Source organism: Carettochelys insculpta, chromosome 2 (assembly GCF_033958435.1).
Source record: "Carettochelys insculpta isolate YL-2023 chromosome 2, ASM3395843v1, whole genome shotgun sequence".
Classification (NCBI taxonomy): domain Eukaryota; kingdom Metazoa; phylum Chordata; order Testudines; family Carettochelyidae; genus Carettochelys; species Carettochelys insculpta.
Genome location: NC_134138.1, coordinates 235,477,347 through 235,500,087, shown reverse-complemented (window position 1 = coordinate 235,500,087; position 22,741 = coordinate 235,477,347). Strand labels below are relative to the sequence as shown.

At 44.8% G+C, this 22,741-nt stretch overlaps 1 long non-coding RNA gene across 1 annotated transcript in view; it reads right to left on the bottom strand.

The window, feature by feature from the left end:
- Positions 1–1,173: 1,173 nt before the first annotated feature.
- LOC142008893 (uncharacterized) overlaps positions 1,174–22,741 on the bottom strand; it is a 141,170-nt gene continuing 119,602 nt past the window's right edge. Inside the window, exons 2-3 of the long non-coding RNA XR_012644260.1 lie at positions 22,426–22,602; positions 1,174–1,346 (exon numbers count right to left, since the gene is read on the bottom strand). This is a non-coding gene — a long non-coding RNA (uncharacterized LOC142008893). The remainder of the gene's footprint in view (positions 1,347–22,425; positions 22,603–22,741) is intronic.

The following is a 22,741-nucleotide window of genomic DNA, read 5'->3' as shown; positions in this document are numbered from 1 at the left end:
CATCGCAGCTTCTCCCAGCTAGAGGAAGTTGTAGAGAAAGACTGCTGTGCTGCTGCAGCTTCTCTCTGGCTTCCACCAGCTGGGAGAATTCCCCTTGCTTTTGATTACAGACTACCCTAGGAGGGGAGATACCTGAGACCTGCTCCCCAGTTGGGAGAAGTCGGGGAGAAGCCATGCCTGGCTCCCAGAGTGGCAGGGAGCTGAGAACCAGGGGGCAGCTGGGTCCCCTTCTCCCTGCTGGCTGGATCCAGGAAACTGACCAGCTATATGCTGGTCAGTTTCCCAGCTCCTGCAAGTGGAGGGAAACCAGGAGCCAGGTTGCCACCTGGTCTCCCGTTCCCCTCCACTTTGGGGAGTCAGGAAAATGACTAGGGCTGGTGCCCTTGTCAGTTTCTTGGCTCTGAATTTTGTATATTGGTTTTAAAAGGTATTAATTAAATCTTTAGGCTAAAGTAAGTTGAACTTTGTTTGTTCAACTGGAAAAAATGTATTGCCAAAGGAAAGAAAACAACAGTGCTGACTTATCATCATTATTCAATTTTACTCTATGATTAAAACGATTATTACCTTGAAATGTAGTCGGGTCCAGTAATATTGTGACATTAGCTCCATTGTGCACTCTTGTGATTTTATTACAAGTCTCACAGCATTTTGTGATTTTCTGAAAGAGCCAATGCCTGGGAGCATGCAACTAGTGAATTTTAGTTTTCAATTTCTGAAAAAAATGACTGCATTTTCCTTCATTGGGCAAAAAGGGGTTGGGAAGTGCTCTGGGCTCAAGTTGCCTGGCCATGACACATATGCAAAATAGGGTTGGTGCTGCTTTGGGCAGGAGGCTGGATGCCATAACCTCCTGAGGACTCTTCCAGCCCCAGGTTTCTATAATCCACAAGCTACAGGAAGTTAACAGGGGAGCAGAACAGGTCAGAAGGAAGAAGGTAGTCTACTTACAGCTCCTGAGAAAGGGGCTGAGGGAAGGCTGGATCTTTCCCAACAAAAATAGAGAGGGCCTGATTCCGTTCCACACAAAGAGGGACACTTTTTTCCAATTATCACACTGAACTCAGTTTCTTTGTGTTAATTACCCTAGCTTGCGATTACAGACTACCCTAGGAGGGGAGAAACCTGAGACTTACCTGGCTGGATAGACAGGCGCATGAGGAGGAAAGCCACTGTGTTAGAGTTAGAGCAGCTGGTGGCTGCAGGTCCCCTGAGAGTAAGACAGAGCTCTCACACCACACCTGGCCACAGAAAGGCATCAGGCAGTGAGCTGACCTCTTCACACGCGTAGGGATGCCAAGAAAAGCTTGGAAAGGTGGTCTGTTTGCAGCCAAGGGCTTCCAAATCTAGAAGACAAATAAAAATAATCCCCATTAAAAAAACACCTAAGACAATCGTAATTTTGGAAGGAGCAGTTGATACTGAGTATTTGGTGTTGACAATAATCAGGGCGTAATACTTAAAGTGAATCTAATCTAACCCTTGCTGGTTTGCAATTATTCACACATTGTTCTAGTCAATTGCTGAAGATATTTTGTGACAATGATTTTGAAGAACTTGTTCTCCTATTTAGATAAATGTGGCTCTGCTCATTATCTGGAGAGAGGAGACTGTTCATTCCTGCTGCACTCCAACCACAGGAATTTCAATACCTATGGGCAGGTTTCTCCTGGTTTGTGTGAATGGGACTATGATTTTGACATAGTGCATTACTCTGTTAAAGAAAGCTATGAGGTTGATTTGAAATGATATTTTTTCTTGACAAACCCATGCTGACTGTTATTATCAGTATATCTTCTAGGTATTGAAAATAGATTTCTTAACTATTTGCTCCATTATCTTTCCAGTCACAGAAGTGAAGCTGACTGATCTGGGCTTTCCTTTTCTCATCAGAGCTCTGTAGCATTTATAAGGCCTTATGTGGCTCAAAATTCAGAGGCGCTTTCTCTCCTTCACTACCTCAGGACTCACAGTTAACAAAAGACTTGACTTTTATCTCTCTATAGTCATTCTACTAATCAGTGTTGTGGAAGAGCAAGATCCTTTGTCCGCTAATCTGTACGGCAAGCTCGTGAGAATCTCAAAATAAGAAAACAACATTGAAATTAAGTTCATGGTTATGTTTACAATGATATTTTAACAGAAGTTGAAATTGAGGGACAACTGAACAAAATGGCCCTATTGACTAAAATAACTGAATAAAAGGAGTCAAATATCATGAATGAAGGGCCAAAGGGAAAGATAATTTTCTTGTTAAATTAATACCACTTGACCCAAGATGAAATATTCTATATTAATTGAGTTAGGGTGCCTAATAAAATCTTGGGAATTGCTTTCACAGTTGTAGTCAAATGGCAGAAGCCGTAGGTTGGGTTGGAGCACTCTGACTTCTATCCTGTTTTTAGGGTGTAGCTGGATCTTGTGTGCTGCATGCATTCTCTTGTGGAAGACCTTTGACTTCTGGGCCATTCATGACAGCCTTCCTGTTTTGTCAAATCAAAACAACTCCTTTTTAATGGAGCTGCTGAGATCATGTCATTTTGCTTGAAGAAAATATATCAGAATCTTCAAAATCATCCTGGGCTGGAATATTCATGAGAACAGAAGTAATTCATTTTGAGATGGTTTCATGCTTGGCACAGAATGTCATTCTTGAATGGCTAGCGTACTGCTCAACCCCATACTAATTCTTTAATATGTTGCATAAGCTGTTATTGAATGTATATGTTTCATCACTTTGTGGGAGCCACAAGATCCTGCCTATATGCAAATATATGTCAGTGCTTATTCTCCCCATCTTGCCCAGCAGCACATATTTCAGGACATCAGACCTGACAGTGCATTTTAGTATTCTCACCATAGACTGAGGCTGAGAGTTCCCAGCACTGCCATTTGTTCTCTGTGTTGTTTTTCTTCTATACCCATCCTCCCTCCTTCTTACCCTGGCACTGGCACTGGCACAGCTTTCAGCTGCAGCCATTAAGAGAAGAAGCCAAATTTCCTCAATGAATACCTCCTAAAACCAATCTGTGGTTCAGCCAGTCGGGCAAATGGAACAGCAACAGCTGGAACGCCTGTCCAATTTCTTCCCCACCCCTTCTCACCCTTCACCAAAGAGCTTCACTTCAACAACTGCCAAACCCTGACAGTTCTGGAAGCAGAAGCCCCTTTATTTGGCCTCCAGCACAGGTCTCCTATACAAAACATTGCTGCCAAGCCACTAGGCCAGTTTTAGGAATGTGTTTCTAATATTCATTGTTCGCTCTGTGTGTTATTGATGTGTGCAGCACAATTATTTTAATGCTTTGCACATGTGCTGTTATGAAATGTGTGCCTTTAAAGCCTGGCCAATTTTTCCTTCTGTAACCAAAATATAATATTTCTACCTATGATCCAGTTTGCCACACATTTAAAAATGTGTTATGACACAGATTAGACTAGTAACTATGCAATGAAAGCAAGACTAAACTATTTTCTTCATAAAGGAGCACTAGTTTTTAATTTAAAATTGTGAGACATTTCTTTCTTTCTCACACAGCCAGACTGACAGACATAAATGTTAACACATATACACAGGCCTGGTGGAAATAATCACCCACTTCCATTAGGTGCTGGTTAGGAAACTGCACTGCATCCTATTGGACTCAAAGCTGGCAATGGTAATCTTTGTACTCATGACCACTGCCCTTGATTTTTGTAATTTATTGTATCAAGGAAAGAAGTAGTTCACCCTGAAAATCTTCAGGTGTCACAGAATGCGGTGCTCTGTCAGCAGAGCAACACGGTTCTTCACAAGCTCATCATCCAGATGCTATGCACTTTGAATCAGAGAGGTAGGTATGTTAGTCTGTATCTTTGAGAACAAGAAGAAGTCCTGTGGCACCTTACAGACTAAAAGATATTTTGGAGCATAAGCTTTTGTGGGCAGATGCATGAGTCGGGGGAGAAGTTTCAGAAGGGTATTTAAAGAGTGGGGACCCAGTAAAAGGGAGGGCCAGAGCTGACAAAGTCTATTCGGTCAAGTTGGAAATGGCCCATTATCAGTAATATGTATCAAAAGAGGAAAAAACAAGTTAGATTAGAAGTAGGGAATGGTCCATTGTCAGAGTCTATGTGGAGCTATTAATACCCAGAGCACAGAAGCTGCTTTTGTAAGGGGCCAGCCACTCCCAGTCTCTGTTTAATCCTTGGTTGATGGAGTGAAATTTGCAAATAAATTGCAGCTCAGAGATTTCTCTCTCCATTTGATTTTTTAAATTATTTGGTTTTGGACTGCTACTTTTAAATCTGTTATTGAGTGTCCAGGGAGATTGAAGTGCTCTCCCACAGGTTTCTGTACATTACCGTTCCTGATGTCTGATTTATGTCCATTTATTCTTTTATGTAGAGACTGTCCAGTTTGGCCAATGTGAATTGCAGTGGGGCATTGCTGGCATACGATGGCATATATTGTATTAGTAGATGTGCAGGTGAAGGAGCCCCTGATGGTATGGTTGATGTTAAGTCCTGTGATGGTATCACTGGTGTAGACATGTGAGCAGAGTTGGCAGTGAGGTTTGGTTCAGAGATTGGTTCCAGGTTTACAGTTACTGTGTTGTGATCTATAGTTGCTGGTGAGAATTTGTTTAAGTTTGGCAGGCTGTCTGTAGGCAAGGACAGGCCTGCCTCCCAAGGTCTGAGAGTGACCATTGTCCATAATGGGTTGCAGATCACTGATGATGCGCTGGAGAGGCCTTAGGTGGGGGCTGTATGTGATGGCCAGTGGTGTTCTCTTGTTTTCCTTGCAAGGCCTGTCTTGTAGCAAGTGACTTCTGGGTACCCATCTGGCTGTGTCAATCTATTGCCTCATTTCCTTAGATGGCTATTGTAGTTTGAGGAGAGCTTGGTAAAGGTCTTGTAGATGTTTGTCTCTGTGTGCATTTTGAATTGCATCATCAATGAACAGTGAATCCAGATGAAGGTTTCCATTCTGATTTGAAGCCCTCCACAAGATTAGATCTGTACATTCTTAACTGTAACCTACCAGGACAGCCATGCCCTACTGGAGCAATTGACCAATAGGGAATGCTAATGTGCACAGGAGGCCAGAATTTTCATAGCAGTGGGATCTAGACCATAGAACTCACCCCTAGAAAAGAGAATAATAAGCAGGAAGCTCACTGAATTCAGAACGACATTCAAAACTCATATCTTCATCTCATTTTCCCACAATAAATTCTTTAGATGGTCACACAATGCCCCCATTCACACACATCTAATAACTATTATTTCTCCAGAAAGCAGAGATGAAAGAAAGGGATTATTGGTTTGTAAATAATTTGGGGGTGGTCTGATTCTCCAGAGATGGAAGCGCTATAAAAAAGACAGAGAACAAGAGAAACCGTGAGAGATAGATTAGCTAGTTAAAAGCGACAGAGAAGTAGCTGTGTTAGTCTGTATACTAATAAAACAAAACAGCAGTCATGTAGCACTTTAAAGACTAGTCTTGCCCGTTGTAATTATTTAAACCTGTGCAAAGTGTTTTGCATTATTAAAAATTTTCTGTTTTAATAACTAGCTGTATCACACAGACAAAGAATTTCCTTTCAACAATACAATTCTATCTGACACTATCACTTTAATAGCATCTCTAGTCATAAGCCCAGGCAAACCTAATAACATACACTGAGGCTTTTTAAAAAAAAGATGTTAATAGAAGTAAAAAAATGCCAAAGATTTACAACTTCAAAGCACTGTGTAGAGATTTCATTGTGCAACTCCTAATGATTTCAGTACTATGATATCCCTTTACTGTGTTCGTCTCTTGAGGAAAGCATGGCCACATAGACGGATCTTGCCTTGATCCAGAAAGATAGCAATGATAACTTTGCTACCTGTGGACTCTGGCCACCAGCTTGTCAGCTGAAATATTCTCATTGCAGTGAAATGCAGTCACTGAGATGCTGACTCCAAGGTCACACGGGGCTTTAAAGAACAACAGTTTGAATGTTATTGGCAACCATGCTACTGGCTGCGTGATGCTCTTGCTGGTCTGTTTTACCTCATAGATGAGCTGCTACATGTTGAAACAGCTTTAGCATCTAGATGGCCTTTGGAGCTAGCCCTATATATGCAACATGTTGAAACAGCACAGATTTTAGGTGATAATGTTATAGTTAGACAAGAAGTAGAGAGGCATTTCTGGGAACACCACTGCTAGCTCAGAGTTCAGGAGCTGAGATGAACCAGTAGGACTATGAGAAAGTAACGCTGCTGTGATAATCAGGGCAGCTGGGCTCTAGTGAGTGTGAATTTGCCCCTTGCACCATAATGCTCCCACCTGCTACATACCATTAACTCCATTTCACACAGAAGTAGTTTGAGGCAGATGGCTGTTACCCAGAATCCTAACTTGCTATGACAGTGGGACCCCAGAGAAAGTGTATTATCCATGTTTGATGAGGAAGAAGTACGCAGGAGAATTGTCAGAACCGTGAGGGCACTGGACTGCAGTGGAGTCCATATTGTCTCACAGGGTCTCCCTGTGAATGTACATGTTATCAGTACACTTATCTTACCAGTACGTTTATCTTACCAGTACATTTAACAAGAAAGGAAACAATATGGGACTCTGACAGATTTCACAGGTAAGCTTAGGGAAGAATATATAGCTGCCCTTCGCAGCCCATTGTGAGAGAAAGTAACAAGTCCAGTTTAAAGTAACTCACCCATTCTTGCCAGGTTTCATGGACAAATTATTAAGTCCTGATGATGAACAATAGCAAAGGTACCAGTAGCTCAAACTGATTTGGCATGGACATCCAGCCTCTCTCCATGTGTGTACAGAGTTCATCTACATGCACTGTCCTTTGAGTTATGCTGAAGCTTTGCTGGAGACAATGCAGAAAAAGTGACAGCAGAAGGAAGAGGTCGGGGGACATGGGAGGTGGCCACCCCATGACCTCATTAACCTTTTCCAGAAAGGCAAGATCAAAGTCCACGCAGTAGTTTATGTGATCGCAAACACCAGATGATAACTTCTTGAGCATGGGTTGAGGATGCCACCATGGGTCTTAGCTTACAAAGTACGAGAGACCACTTACACACTAAGAATAAATATTAGAGCTGAACAATAGGAGTGAGTGAGTGAGCCTTGGTGCTGTGGTTTGATTCAGTCAATTGTCTAAGGTTTTAGCTGTTTATCTGAAGCATATCCAGACCTTTTTGCTCTGGAAATCTCAGATGATCAATTTGCCCCATGAGATTTTCAGTCTATGCTCATTCACATTGGGCAGAAATGCCTTTCATGTTATATTTTGATATTTCCTCATCCTCTCCGGTCTGACCACAAGACGTAGAAAGGCTGCTCAGAAGTTAATTTAAAAGCTTAAACTGAATTCTTTTTGAATTTCAGAAATAAAAAAAGCATCAAGATGGGTCTTTTATCAGAACTACCATATCCATCCCTAATTCACAAAGAGAGGTGGGACCAGGGAAAAAAGTTTTGATCTGAATTTGAATGTTCCCAAAGTTCAGAGGTGTTAGGATCTAAGGTTTTGGTTCAAACCCACCTGTGTCCACCACTAGCCTGTCCTCACCTCCTTCCTCCATTCTCCTACATTTTAATAATTTTTCTAGCTCCCTTTTCACCTTCATCTCTCTTCCAAGATTAAAGCTTTTTATTATAAACATAATTCCTGTAAGAGATAAGACAGACCCCGGTATATCTTTATTAATCCTAGTTAAGATTACATTTTGAAAGCAGAGATGGAAAGAGATTTATAAAGAGCAAGAGAAGACAGTTGTAGATCAGCACAGCAGGAATGGAGATTGATACACTGTGTGAAATTGTTAACAAAGAAATGAAAGTGAAAAATTGCCTCATGAGTGAAATCCCAAACATAATGTAAAGGTAAGTGATTTGCTGAATTGGGGCCTATATTATTTCTCCCTCTGGGCTGCCCAGCATGCCCACCTTTTTGCCTATTGGATTATAAACTCTTTGGATCCCAGTCTGTTTTCATATCACAACTTGTGTAGTTTAGACTCCATCCATAGAGAGCTGCATGCAGTATCAGGACCTTATCAGTTACTGAAAGTTTGTGGGCTTGATTCAAAATAAGGAAGGGATCTTTTGTGGCAGGTTGTTCATGGGAGGCCATTGGAGGCTTGAATGTCTTTTTGATCATGGGTGGTGGGTGGGTGTCTGTGTGCATGTGCACCATTATGAATTATAAATAGAGTAACACAAAAATCATAGACATAGATGTGTGAAACAAGCTATCCATGGATCACCACACTACACCACCCTGAACACACCAAGAAATCTATTATATATAGATCCCACAGAAAATGTTCCAAGGAAAAAGCCCAAGATATGCATCTTAACGCATTAAAACTGCCTTCACCAAACGATGACACTCCACCAGAGAAGTAGGTCACATTGTGGAGCAGGATACTCAGATACCTCAGGCAAGTGTGCTTCAATGTAGTGATAAAACCCTTCTGATCCTACACTCCTAGATGTTCCCTACCATCCCACACTGGAGTCTATACGGACTATCACCAAACAACTCGTACTTGATACAGAACTTATTGTGGAAGGAATATGTCCAGACCCCACCCTTCCGGCTTTCCAAGAACACCCCTGCCCGCCCCCATCTCTCCAAGCTCAACAGCAGAAGCAAGCTCCCCACAGACTATATGCAGCACCGGACCCTGACAAAAAAAAAAAAACAGGTGCAAAACCTGTAGGCATATAAAACCTGTAGGCATATCATCATAGCAGCAGGCTCACAACACATCTTTCAGGATCCAGATGTCCTGCACTTGCCTATCACAATAAATGTCCCAATAGCAATTATGTGGGTGAAACCAGACAACCACTATCCTCTCAAAGTATCAGAGGGGTAGCCATGTTAGTCTGGATCTGTAACAGCAACGAAGGGTCCTGTGGCACCTTATAGACTAACAGAAAAGTTTTGAGCATGAGCTTTCATGAGCACAGACTCACTTCTTCAGATGCTGCATGCTCAAAACTTTTCTGTTAGTCTATAAGGTGCCAGAGGACCCTTCGTTGCTATCCTCTCAAATGAACTCACACAGATGGAAGAGAGACACTGTATTTACGCTTATTGCAACAATCCATAACACATTCATTCTTCTCTCCCAGCTTTTCTTTTTCTATCCCCATGACTAGAGAAGTGTTGACAAGCCACTTCACCTTGAAAAGACCCCAGAAATGTGTTAACTATTTATGCTAAACAATCTGTGTCATCTTGCATTTAGATGTGACACTCTGGGTATGTCCACACAGCGATGTAAGTCTACAGTTAGAGGGACTTCAGTCAGCTGACCCATGTCAGGGAACCCTGGACTTAAGCATCTACATTAAGGGATTTTCTGACCAGTGCTGGAACCTAGAGCTCTAGCTTCCACACTGTAGTGCACAGACCAGAGTCAGAGTGACCCTATCCCAGAGTTCTTAATGCTCCTTCCATCATTGGCTCTCTGCAAATGTGTTGCAATGTGGGAAACCTCGACTGCCAATTGCCTAGTTGCGGTGGTGCTACTTCTGGGACCCAGCTGCCCATAAGGATCACACAAACTGCATAATTAGCTCCTTTCATGGCTGCCTTATTAGAACGCCTGGAGTTTGAAAAGGTTCCACACTGAACTACCATCTAATCTGAGAAATGGGCTTTCCACTTCTAGGGAGAGTCACATTAGCAGGTCAAAGCCCAACTGCGTCTGTTCTGAGGCTAACTGGGACCCCGGTTTCCAGGGCTGTCAGAATCTTAAAATGAAACTTAATTTTTAAATGAGATGCTCAATGAAGGTGCTTTGGGTTGGGTGTGAGTTTAGTTTTGCCTGTTTAGAAATTTGACATGAAATGTAGGTTCCAGAGGCTGAACATACACACTCCCAGGCCTGGCTGCTGCCCACTGTGGAGCCGTGAATTGCGACACCAGGGTTTGGGCTGCTGCAGTGTGCTCCAGCAGCCCCCTGGGGATTCCTTAGATCCCTGACACACACCAGGATCCAGGAATCAGACACACGAGAAGCTGTGAGAAGCTTTGGGGCTGGCTTCCACTCATCACCTTCACAGTGCAGGCAGGTCAGGTGCTTCTGCGCACATGGCACCAGGGGAGCCAAGAGGAGCCTAGGAGCAAGAACCAGAGAGTGGTGTGGAGACCATGTACTGCCCTCCAGAGAGGGAAGGCGCCAGAGTGCCTGGCCCAGCATAGCTGGAAGAGGGATGGCTCCTGCTTGTCAGCTTTGCTCCCTGCTTTGAAAAATCGCTGCGCAGGAGCAAGGAGGAGCCAGAGCCACACTTGTCACGGAAGAAGCAGCTCTTTTTGCAACACATTTCATTGGTTGGTCTCCAGTGAAAACTCTGCAGGCTCTCTGAGAGTGTGCTGGCTGACCAGTGTTCAGCAGACAATGTGCGAACACTGAGTGAGGCTTTGCAAAGGGAGGTGTCCTGTCCATTTGCAACAGAGTGTAATAGACAGCACCATAGATTGTCAGCACCGAGAGGACCAAGGATGTACCTTTAGGAACCTTGGGATACATCCAGAGGTCTTCCAGGACCCATTTCAAGCTGAGACCCTAGGCATGCAGGATACCAATAGGGCTTGGATCCTAGGTCCCAGCTCAACGTGGGCTCACACCATTCAGGGTCCTGGTACCCTAGAGTTGAGCCGTAGTTCAGGCATACATAGCCTATGTAGCTGCACAAGACACCACAGAACTTGGGACACCTTTGTGCCCAAGGTTTCATGGGGCCCATAGCAGATGTATGTACTGTGTGTGCCTGAGGTCACGGCTGGAATGGGACAGCAAAACACAGACCACTCTGGTGTCTCATCCCTCATCTGCCCCTTGGCTGTGCCCAGCTGCTACTCACCACCTGTTTCAACATCCCCAGCTGGTTGCAGGGCTGCCCCCTGCTCCACCTCCAGCTCGCAGCTCAGGCCGTTCCCTACTTGGCACCCCCATGTGCTCACCCACCAGCCCTCCTACCCCTCTCCTGCCCCTTCCCGCTCTGAGCCTTCCCCACACTGCTGCTGCCCTCACAGCCCTCAGTTCAGACTAGCTGTGGGGCTGCTGCCTCACCCACCAACCTCTGCAAAGAGAAGTGCAGGTGCTTGAGCTGTACAGGGCACCAGGAATGTTAAGGGCAGCCCTGCTGAAGGTTAACCCAATTGGTGTGTGCATCCAAGGGGGGAGGGAGTGCTTTCGAGCCTATGCATGAGCCCCAGCTTATGCTGCTGTGTAGACATATCCTCAGAATACCTGAGGAAGAACTCTGTGTACGCCAAAAAGCTTGTCTCTCTCACCAACGGAAGTTGGTTCAGTAAAAGATACTGCTTTTCCCTACCACGTGGTGTCTCTAATATCCTGAGCCCAACACAGCCATAACGCCCACCGAACACTGAAGTCACAAAAGACTAGACTAGCCCCATTTAAAATCTCCTGAGAGTCACAGCCCCAGATGCCTCACTGGGAATGGACAGGTGTGGGTAGGAAGAGATTTGGGTCTCCGTATCCATTTGGCACTCTCCAGTTCAAATCTGCTGGTCAGTTTCATGGGGAGAAGGAACGGAAGGGGAAAGTACTACTCAGTGGCAGATTAGCTATGAACCACAGGGTCTGTGCCCAGGGGCCTCGGGCTGTTGGGTGCCCCTGGAATACTGGGTGCCTCGCTCCCCCTGGTTCTCCTGCTGGGGTTGAGGGGAAGCTCCCACACTCCAACCCAGCTTCCTGGAAGGAGTGCTGGCAAATAGCAGGAAAAAATGCAGGTGGAAAGGGCGGGGAGGGATTCACACTAGTCCTGGCCCAGGGCTCTACAACCCCTAATCTACCTCTGGGTACACCATGGAAATTGGGATAATAAATTACTCACATAAGTACACCAGTGAGCCCTGGAACACACTGTGGCTCTGGTGCTCTTCCTGAGAAAAGGCAGCTTTAACAACACCCATTCGCTTTGAGCTAAGCCCATTTGTTACATTTTACCTCTAGACCGAGGTTCTAGCCTTTGTTGTAACTCTGGCTCACCAGCTGGCTCTGGGCACCTCACCTCTGTGAAACAGTTCCCATATAGTAAACCCTCGAGACAGGCAGGAAAAAACTGCTCCTGTTGTGGACAGCAGCCTAACTCATGGCTGATGTCCCTGACAGGAGTGGTTTCCTGTCAGAGGCAGCAGCCACAAGTCCGGCTGCTATCCCTGACAGAGCTTCTTGCAGTTCCAGTTCTCCCGGCTGGAGACCCTGGCAGGCACAGAGCTGCTTGCTGTGCGGTTTCTGAGACGCTGCGGCACAAGCAGCTTTGTGGCCCGCAGCTGGGAGAAGCTGGGGACTGAGTGGCTGCCCCCCACCACACTGCACCCAGTTGTGCACTCCCCCAAACCTCCCCCCCCGCCATGTGTGCAAAATTTGATTTACGCGGAGGTTTGGCAGGACACAACCTCCCTGTAAATCGAGGGATTACTGTATATGTTAAATGGGACTACATTGTAAAAGTTGGAACTCTATAGATGTAAAATGGTTTACAAGAACTAGTTATTATTGTTTATTAAAGCAATACCCACTGGATAAATGTAATCAAACTATGAAGTCAAAGTCAAGGGGTGAAATGCCTCTGAAAGATGCTCAGTAGTCTGTTCCACAGAGGAAAAGAGAAGGCTGATCTAAACTCTTTTTGACTGTCTGGGTGAAATGAAAAAAATCAAGTTATTATCTAATTTTCAGAGATGTGGAATGCTAAAGCTGCTAAAGAGTCCTAAAGAATCTATATCATTTTGATGGATTGATCACTACATCAAAATTTCCCAAAATGGGGAAAATACCAGTCATTCAAGAGAGCTGGTGACTGGAAAACAAAATGCCAAATGAAATTCAATGTTGATAAAGGCAAAATAATGTGTATTGTAAAACGTAATGCCAGAACTAATTATAAAATGATGGGGACTAAATCAGCTTTTACCACTCAAGAGAGAGATCTTGGAATCATTGTGTAAAAACATCAAGTAAATGTGCAGCTGCAGTCAAAAAAGGTAACAGCATGTTGGGAATCGTTAAGAAAGGGATTGCGAATAAGACAGACTATTTTATTGCCTCTCTGTAAATCTATGGTATGCTTTAATCTTAAATACTGTGAGCAGATATAGTCATGTCATCTCAAAAAGATATCTTGGAAGTGGAAAAAGTTCAGAAAGGGGAAACAAAAATGATGATGGGTATGAAAGGATGCCATATGAGGAGAGATTAATAAGACTAGGTCTTTTCAGCTTGGAAAATGATAAATCAGGGTAATATGAAAATCATGACTTGTGTGGAGAAAGTGAATAATAAGAGTTATTTATTCCTTCCCATAATGCAGCAACTGAGGTTCACCACATGAAATGAATAGATAGCTGGTTTAAAATAAACAAAAGGAAGTATGTCTTCACACAGCCCACGGTCAACTTGTGGAACTCCTTGCTAGAGCATGTTGTGAAGGATAAGATGAAAAAAGAGTTTGAAAAAGAGCAAGATATATTCTTGGGCAATAGGTTCATCAATGGCTATTAGCTAAGGTGGGCAATGATGTTGTTCCCAGCCTCTGTTTATCAGAAGCTGAAAGTGGGTGATGGAAGGGATCGAAAGATGATGATCTGTTCATTCCGTCGGTGGAACGAAGTATTCTGTCATTGGCCACTGTCAGAAGACAGAATTCTGAGTTAGATGGACCTTTGGTCTGACCCAGTGTGGCTGTTGTTATGTATGCTTTTGGCAAGAGTAGAAAAGTAAAATAAATAAAATACAAAAACTTTACAATGGAAACAGTGAAAAGATTAAATAATTCTCAGAGGATGGATGAATAATAATAAAACCTGCGTAATCTAAATCTTGTGTAGACAAAATAAGCTCTAATCTATACCATAAGCAAAGATTGTAGATGTTGTAATATATCAAAATCTAAATTAATCCTATTTATGCACTGTCCTTGGGGAATTGGCCTCATTTATTACTTTAAAATCATTTTGGCTTTTCTAAGGGAGAGTGATGGCAGTAGAAGAACCTGTCCATTTTCCCCATGTCCACAATCTCCAATGCCATGGAGCCATTACATACAAACGGGGATTATTTTATCTGGCTTCACATTTAACATCATGGTATCAGACCCTTGTTAATTCTTATTCATTTTCTTTGTATGAATCAACTGGTGTCACCTCTTTTGTGTTATGCTTTAAACTTATCATTGGTGATAAGAAGGCAAGTTTTCTAGCTCCTTATCACTTATGGCTGCTTTTACTTTAGACAATAGGTATTCCCCCATACCTAAGGTGACCATCCGTCCCATTTTTGGTGGGACAGCCCCGTCTTTTGGGCACCATTCTGGAGTCCCAATTTATTTTGCAAAAAGGGCTAATTGCCCCGTATTTCACGGGGTTCACCAGCTTACCCCACCTGGGGGAGCCAGGAGCTGGAAGCCAGACCACACGGTGGCTCAGCTGCTGCCCAGCTTCCCCCCAGCGGGGGCCTGGAGCTGAGCTGGGGCCACAGGGGTTGGAGGAGGAGCTGCGAGGTGCTGGGGGGGGAGGGCGACCACGGTTTCCATGGGGTTGGATCTGGGGCCTGGATGGTGGGGGTTGAGCAGGGCAACTGGAGCCGGAGCTGCACTGCTTTCCCCAGCTGGGGCAGCTGGCAGTTGGACCTGTGCGGTGGCGTGGGCTGCCACCCACAGCTCGGGGAAGCTGGGAACTTCGCTGGCAGGTAGCAGCCTTGTTCCTGGAGCCCTAGATAGGGTGACCATTTGTCCCGTTTTGGCCAGGACGGGGGTCATTCCCCATGTCACACGTTTGGCTGGGGGAGATATGGTCACCCTACCCATACCACATGTCATTATTATTAAAACACATTGATTTGATACCATAATTTCATTACACCTTTATGAATATTATATACACAGTTTCATTAATAAGCCTTTGTTTTTTTTCCAATTCAGTGGCTGTAATATTTTGTTGCTATTTTCTGTTTAAATGCTTGGGGATGTTCTCACAGCTGTGCTGCCCAATTCACAAAATAAACAACAAAAATAGATAAAAATGCTTTTCTCTAATTTCTTTTCATTCTAGTGGCCTTGGGTAGGAGTAGTTTTGTAATAGTATCCCGGGAGCTTTTAGAACCCCACATGAGGAAGGATTAGGGTCCCCGCATGGCAGGTGTCTAATTCACACATAATAAAAAGGCAGTTCTGGCCTTAAAGAACTGCCATATTTGCATTAAGAAGTGTTACTTTTAATTTGACACCATCCCTTTAGCAAACCCTTTCTCTTTAGCCTGCCCTTCAGAGAATTGCTGATAGACATGTTCTAAATAGCATTAGCTATTACCTTCCTAGTTAACTGCCTCTGATTTGCATTTGAGTTTAAGGAGAAGTGTGTTATATTTGTCCTTCAGAGAACAGAAAGTAAAATGCATTTTTTAACAGATTGAAGTCTGCATAAAACAGCAGGTCTGCCTTTCAATAACAGTTCTTTTCACTCTCCATTTGGGTGTATTGCTATATTGTGAAACCTATGCAAGAGACCATCCCCCTCAGACAACCTCCTTAAGAGATTTCTATCAATGGCTCACTCGTTGTTGGTGTAATTATGCTCCATCTCTGTTAGATGATCATCGCTGTTCCTGCCTCTGCAAATTTCCACTACCTACATCTGACAAAGTGGGTCTTTGCCCACGAAAGCTTATGCTCATATATTTCGGTTAGTCTATAAGGCGCCACAGGACCCCTCGTTGCTTTTGCAGACTTTATAATGACCCCTTAAGCAGCCACTTGAGACAGATTCAAATGTTTGTTTCTGTTTGTTCTTTCGTAAGATCGTCATGGCTACGTCTACACTAGCAGGCTTAGGCTACGTCTACACGTGCACCCAACTTCGAAATAGCTTATTTCGATGTTGCGACATCGAAATAGGCTATTTCGATGAATAACGTCTACACGTCCTCCAGGGCCGGCAACGTCGATGTTCAACTTCGACGTTGCTCAGCCCAACATCGAAATAGGCACAGCGAGGGAACATCTACACGGCAAAGTAGCACACATCGAAATAAGGGAGCCAGGCACAGCTGCAGACAGGGTCACGGGGCGGACTCAACAGCAAGTCGCTCCCTTAAAGGGCCCCTCCCAGACACACTTTCATTAAACAGTGCAAGATACACAGAGCCAACAACTAGTTGCAGACCCTATATATGCAGCACGGACCCCCAGCTGCAGCAGCAGCAGCCAGAAGCCCTGGGCTAAGGGCTGCTGCCCACGGTGACCACAGAGCCCCGCAAGGGCTGGAGAGAGAGTATCTCTCAACCCCCCAGCTGATGGCCGCCATGGAGGACCCCTCTATTTCGATGTTGCGGGACGCGGATAGTCTACACGTCCCTACTTCGATGTTGAACGTCGAAGTAGGGCGCTATTCCCATCCGCTCATGGGGTTAGCGACTTCGACGTCTCGCCGCCTAACGTCGATTTCAACTTCGAAATAGCGCCCAACACGTGTAGACGTGACGGGCGCTATTTCGAAGTTACTGCCGCTACTTCGAAGTAGCGTGCACGTGTAGACGCAGCTTTAGAGTGGCAAAGCTGTGAGAATACAGCTGTACCATTGTAAGATGTCTCATAATTAGTTGCTTTATGACAATGGGAGACAGCTCTCCTCTCAACATAATTAAACAATTTCCAAGGGACAGTAGTAGCTAGGTTGCTAAGAGAGTGCCTCCCACCAGCAGACAGCAGGCTACTCTGTTGCTTCTGTTGATGTAATTTATGTTCCTGAGAGATGTGTTTTCTCAAACTCCTGGGTGACATAAATTACTAGTGCAGAGACAGCTTAAAATGTGCCTTTATTACCTGTCAATATTGCCCCAGGAAGAAAGGGAGAAAACTTAGTTGATCTTTGGCTGTATCATGAGAAACTGTTGTTAGCCCATTCGTTTTATCGCGTGGACTTGTTTCAGTAAGAGGCAAGGGATGCTCAGGGAAGTGGTACACCTGTGATGGTTATACAGTAATCCCTCGAAATGCGCAATTTCAAATTGCACCTAACTCACATTAACACGAGTAAAGAGCAACTCAAAATCCTGCGCCCCCCAGCCCTGGTTCAACCCCTGCCACCCAGCCCCACCCTGCCCCAGTTCAAACATCCCTGCATGGCTACGGTTCAACCCCGCTTCCCCGTGCCTGGCTCAGGCTCACAAATACACCCTGCACAGCCCCAGTTTAAATCCCCCCGCCCTGGTTCAACCCCCCTGTAGCCCTGGTTAACCCCCACCTCACACAGTTCCAGCTCACATACCCCTTGCAGACCCGCAAGTCCTTGGCTCAGCTCCACACCCCCGCTCCCCCTGCAACCCTAACCCAGTGCCAGGCTTAACCCTTCCCAACTGCCCCCCCAACCCTAAAACTTGCCCTTCAAAAGGAGCTCCAGGTGCTCCTGCTGCTTCCTCGGCTGCAGAACATGCGCTCTGTTGGGAATAAAGCTGTCACCTGACTTACGTGAAATTTGAGTTATGCGAGGGTGCTTGAGAATGCAACCCCCGCATAACTCCAGGGACTACCGTACCTGACCAGAACAGTGGGAAGTCACCCACTCCAAAGTAAATTCATTAAAGTGTTTCCCAGCATACTGCAGAGGCTGGCCTCTGCTTTGCTCTTTGAACTGTCAACTGAAGCCTTTTCTATGATTAAAAGTGGTTGCTGGTATCTCCAGTGGGGAGCTAAATTATGCCAGCAAAAGAGGTGGCATACTACTATAGCTTATGTCAGTGCCCTGAATGGAATAAACTATACCAGCAAAATAATTTTGGACTGTACTGCTACCTTTGCACTGTGGCTTTTGCTGGCATAGCTGCGTCTGCAAAGGGTGTGATCACCACTATTGCTATGCTAGCAACTCTTTTCAGTGTAGACCAAGCCTAAGACTGTAGCCAGCCTGATATTGGACTCACCAAACTGCTTACCTAATGTGATTTTAGAATACTGTAGGTGATAGCATTAGTCCAAGATATCATGGCTACCTTGACAAACATGGAAAAATCCCAAGTGACTGCTTGCTTATTGAATGAAGATGGTCACGTGTTGGATGTAGTTTTGCATCTGGAATTGGAGATTTATGGCTGGGAAGGGGAAGGATCATTCCCACATCATTATCTTTCGGGATAGGGATTGAGCCCAGTTGGTTATGGAGTTCTCTAAGGCCCATTATACCCAATCACTGGTACATCCCAATGGCTGAGTAGGATAGTCTAGCCATCTTTGGGCTTTGATGATGATGGGGGAAGATATTGTCTTATACGTAAATAATGACCTTTCCTTCCTGACAAATCACTTGTGTATGTTATAGAAGGCTAGTAAGAGATGTTGAAATGGTCATGGCATAAGAGTGTCTGACGTCCTTAGTCCATGTCTATGGTGGAAGTAAAGTTGTTTGGTTTGTTGGTTATAATGTGTCAAGCTATTAATATATCTGATTTATCTGTCTTATTATACATGCCTCGACATTATGTATTGCAGTAAGTTAGGAATTAAAGATGTCCCAAAAGACGAGGAATGATTTTAATGAAACCTCATTGAATTAATTTTTGTTCTGTAAAACCACACATAATTCAAATCCAGATTCCAATTTAATTAAAACACCAAGGGTCAGGAGGGGTTTCATAAAAGTTTCAGTTTAGTTCCTTTTCTTTGTGGGGTAAACAAAAGTCATTTTGTTTCTGTAATATCTAATCAATTACATTTTGAGGGTTCAAAACTAAGTCTATGGCTGTTTCAGATTCTGGCTCCATAGTACTGAACTACAAGAGGCTTCAAGATAAAAGGTTCTGGCTTTGACTCCTTTCTATAGCATAAGAGCTGACATCTGCTGTCTCCCATGCATCTTCACAAAGAACTTGGGGTGCATCATATTAAAGTGTCATTGCTAACTCATCATAAAGTAATTATACGTATTACTGTTAAAGTTTGGAGATAGGATTCCCTGATATTCTTGTTCTGAAAACCAATCTTTGCAGCACTTGTAGATCATAAACCTGTATTTCAGGTCAAGTGCTCTAATTCAATCAGTATCTTAGAATTGCCTTTTAGATCTGCAAGCAACCAACATATGACTTTTTTTCCCCATCAGCAGCAATAGGGGTGTAGCATGAAAAACAACATTAAAAATTGTTGGGTGGCCTTTTTGCTAAACTGCTGGGTTTAGAACAAGTTGGAAACCCTGTTTAAGTGGTGATTTTTAATTCCGAGGGTTTTCATCCCAGTTCATTGACAGTATTACCAACAAAGCAGAATTTGTGCAAGAACTTTTTCATAGGTACTTCTGTGGCTCTGGTTCAGATAATCTCATTGTTCAGTTCTAATTCTGTTGAGTTACTGTTCTTGGGCAATTTCAAGATTTTTCCCAGCGAGTGCAACACTTAGAGGCTCATTGTTGATTGGAGACCTATATTTTAGGCTACGTCTAGACTGCAGGCTTCTGTCAACAAAACTTCTGTCGACAGAAGTTTTGTCGACAGAGCGGGCATCCAGACTGTAGATCTGTCGAAAGAGATCTGCCAGTCAGGAGCATTCTGTTGACATCCCTGTACACGTCGTTCCGCAAGGAAGAAGGGATGTTTTGACAGAGGGGGTTTTTCTGACATATGGTCCCAGGTGAATGGGCCAAATGTCAGAAAAGCCTCTCCTGACAGGACTGTCGGTAGAAGATATGCAAATGCATTGTGCAATTTGCGTATCTTTTGCTGACAGTTCCCCGCAGTTGAGACACAGCCATATAGTTCAGCAGGAAATATAACATCCCTAGCAGGAGAACTGGTCTGAAACAGCCTTCCAAGGAGAGCACTGGGGGCAAAAAAAGCCAATTGACTTCAAGACTAAGCTACAGGGGGGCTGACAGAATTGCCAGGCCCTGGGCAAGGTGAGGGGTGGGTCTTGGGCAGAAGAGGTGGGGCTGGGGCTGCCAGCCCTCAGCTCATCCTTCGTCATGCTGTCCCATACTCCCCATGCCTCTCACCAGGCATCCCTCAAAGCTTCCCAGAGTGTAGCACTTTAGTAGTAATGTAACAAGCTGGGGTCTTGGGCCCCTGTTATTGCTTTGGTAGCAGCAGCAGTGACCAGGAGCCCCAGGCCTTTTTGAGTCACCAGGCCTTGAGACGATTGTCCCCTCTACCCCTCCTCGTCTCCATATTGCTAACTTTATGGAGAGGATGATAAGATGAGACACCCTACAATAGCATGTAGCTGCTCTGTGATTTGGAAGGAAATAGTGAGAGCAGCATCAGACACCAACGGGCGCTGAGCTCATGGTTATTGATGATGATGATGATGATGATGATGATGGTCTGTGATAGCTAGCAATAAAAGTCCAGTGATTGGACACCAGATGGGAAGGGCTGACTTACTACAGAGAATTCTTTCCCGGGTGTCTGACGAATGAGTCTTGCCCCCATACCCAGAATTGCGATGTAATACTTCGTTGGGTCACATTGGCAGAGACATTGTGGGGGATGAGGTTTTAACTTCCTTTGCAGATTGAGGTATGGGTCACTTACAGGTTTAAACTAGTGTAACTGGGGAATACACTGTAATTTGGGGTATTTCAATCATGATCTGAGGACTTCAGTAACTCAGACAAAGGTTAAGGTCTATTGGCAGAGTGGGTGGTTGAGGTTCTTTGGTCTGCAATGTGCAGGAAGTCAAAATAGATGATCATAGCAGCCTCTCCTGACCTTCAAGTGCATGAGGAGGAATGTATTTCATTTCCAGAATAACTTGACTGGGCCACTTCTTGTCTTCAGCAAAGAGCAGAGCCCAAAGGTACTTTCATTAACTATAATGACATTAAATTGACCTGATTTGATTTAACACTTCTGTAAGAAGCTTTCATATCTCATTGTAGCAGAATGATATTTAACCATTAGTCATCTCTGAGCCTGAAAGCATTAACAATCCTCTTCTCTGGCCTATCTGCAGCTTCATTATATTCAATTATTTTCTCTTAGACCTTAATTCAAAATTACACCCCCTACTGAGGAACGCATTTGAGCACATGATTAACTTTAAACTTGTGCTTTAGTGTCACTGAAGTCAATGCTGAAAGTAAAGCCTGGACTTAATTTTTTTCCTCCAGGAACTGTGGGCAAGGACCACATTCTTCCATGATATTAATGGAGGAGGTGCTGGATCTGGGATGGAAGTTGGGCACAGAAGGGAGCCCAGGGTAGAGGCTTGGGGTGCAGGAGTAGGTGTGGGGTTTGGGTGAAGGAGGGGGTTATGACCTGGGGCAGGGAATTGGAGTGCAGGATAGGGTGCAGGGTCTGGGATAGGATATGGGTGCAGGAGAGGATTGTGCTCTAGGGGAGAAACGTAGAAGGGGGTGCAAAGTCTGGGAGGAAGCTGTGACCTGGAGCAGGGGTGCTGTAGGGCAGCACAGAGGTATGGGTTCTCACCTAGGGCAGGAGTGGGTTATGTAGGATGGAGTGCTGGGTCTGGGAGGACATATAGGTGCAGGAGTTGGGATTGGGGTTGGGTTAAAATCTGGGGCACGGAGTTGAGGGGAGGGAGAAGGTGGGATGCCAGGTGCAGGCTCTGACTGAGAGGCACTTACTTTAGGTGGATCTCAGCCAGTAGCCCATCAGGACTCTCTTGCAGGCTTCCTGCTTTCCGCATCCTCACAAGCACCTCAGTGTGTAGCTTTGTGCGCTGCCCCAACCCTCAGCACACTCTTGCAGTTCCCACTGGCCAGAAACCAGCCAGTGGGAGCTGCCTAGGCCGTTCTTGCAATACAGGCAGCACTTGGAGAAACTGCCGCACCCCTAGCAGACACGCACATGGACCCCGCAGCTGGCCGCTTTGAGTGGTGTGCAAGGGTATGGCAGGCAGGGAGCCTGCCTGAGGCTCCTGCTGTGCTGTGGGATGGTGTCTATCCAGTTCTGGTGGGTTGGGAGGGCAGATCTCTCACCTGTGGCCCTTATTTTGCCCACCCTAACGTAGGGGCTAATTCTGGAATAAATCAGTAATAACTTCATTGACGTTAACAAGCCCCGTTCACAGTTGCCCTGTATAGTTATTTACACTGAATGGATGTAAAACATTAGAATGGAGTGGTAGAGTTTAAACCCACTTTGGATTTATATCATCTTGCATAAAAGGTGACATTGATGCAGGGCCAACCAGGGTGATAAATGTTTTCCATGTTTTCCAAGCAGCAACATGTCCCCCTACCCCCAGAAGTTATTGCCTGGGAAACACCCTGAACACCTGTCCCGATGGCAAGTGTGGGGCCAATGAGTCTAGAGTCCAGTAGAGTTACACGAGTACAGAACGAAAGTGAGAGAAAAAAAGCAGACCTCTAGCTTTTGTAATATTTTTATTACTGTTGGGTTGATGATGTAAGAGTCATACTTTACCAGGCTTCCCAGGCAGAGCAGAGACTGCAAGCTTCCACAACACTCCTTTGTGGGTGCTGCTTACTCCCCTTTGTGTATCCAGCCAGCTGTGGTAGCCAGTGCCTGGGCAGACAGATGTGGGATCACGGGCCAGCCTTCTTCTTGGCCTTCCCTTCCCCTTTGGGCCACCGTGTTTCCCTAGGGAAAAAGAAAGGAGTGACTTTGTGCTCCCTAGGGCACAGGGACTTTGAAAATCTATCTGTCCTGGGGTGCGTAGAACCTGTGATAGCTTGATAATAAGGGGATTAATGCAAGTACCTGGCTGGCAGCTGGGAAG